This window comes from Pyrus communis, chromosome 3 (genome assembly GCF_963583255.1).
Source record: "Pyrus communis chromosome 3, drPyrComm1.1, whole genome shotgun sequence".
In the NCBI taxonomy this organism is placed as follows: domain Eukaryota; kingdom Viridiplantae; phylum Streptophyta; class Magnoliopsida; order Rosales; family Rosaceae; genus Pyrus; species Pyrus communis.
Genome location: NC_084805.1, coordinates 15,404,605 through 15,405,562, shown reverse-complemented (window position 1 = coordinate 15,405,562; position 958 = coordinate 15,404,605).

The following is a 958-nucleotide window of genomic DNA, read 5'->3' as shown; positions in this document are numbered from 1 at the left end:
GACAAGTTGGCACGCCTCACATTCAACCAAATGACGTAGTTAGCTTATTACCTATTCGGCTTGCGCGCCACGTAGACTAAGTAGTTTTTAGGGTCAATAGTGAGGCACATGACTTATTTTGGATGGAAATTTTAACAGTGTTTATGTGAGATGACAAATTAATAATTTTGAAAATTTGATATAACAAATTGCTTAAAATTTTCGTTAATATGACAAATTGAAGAAAAAAAATGTATAAGTTCACATGACATTTCAAGATTAATTAATTTGTTACCCAACTATAAAGTAAAATAGAGAGAATTAATAAAGGCGAATGAGCATGTGTCGAATGGTAAGAGATCCACCTCAGCATGATTCACAACGCCGATGGTGCGCACTATGTCGTAAAAATTTTAATTTTAAATTTCAGTTTTGTTGGAATTTATTTATTTATATTATATATACTAGCATATGGGCATACACAAAGTGTGTGAGAAAATTTTTTATTTTTATTTTTGAAATAAAAAGAGAGAGGAAGAGAACGATAGAGAATGTGGGAGTGGGAAGGTTTTTTCTTTTTTTTTTTTTTTTTAATTAGAGGTATGTGAGGATTATATGTAGGTAAGGTTTGAAACAAAATAGCAAAATTTGATTGTGTGAAATTACATTTCTGCCCCATATTTCTTATTCATGTTATGTTTTAATTAAAGGATTAAACTGGTAATTTCATAAGGTTTTAGTTGACAATAAGTGTTTTATTAATTAGTATATTTGTGTGTGTGTGTTATATATATATATATATATATATATATATATTTTTTTTTTTTTTAACCCTCACGCTGAAATCCTCCGCATATAAACCCAGATGTTCGTCGTTTTACGTGAAAAGCATAAAACCAGCCGACGATCCTCTCTCTCACTTTCTCTCTCCGCCATTTTTTCTTCCTCCGTTTACTCAAGTCCGTCATGGTCACCGCCA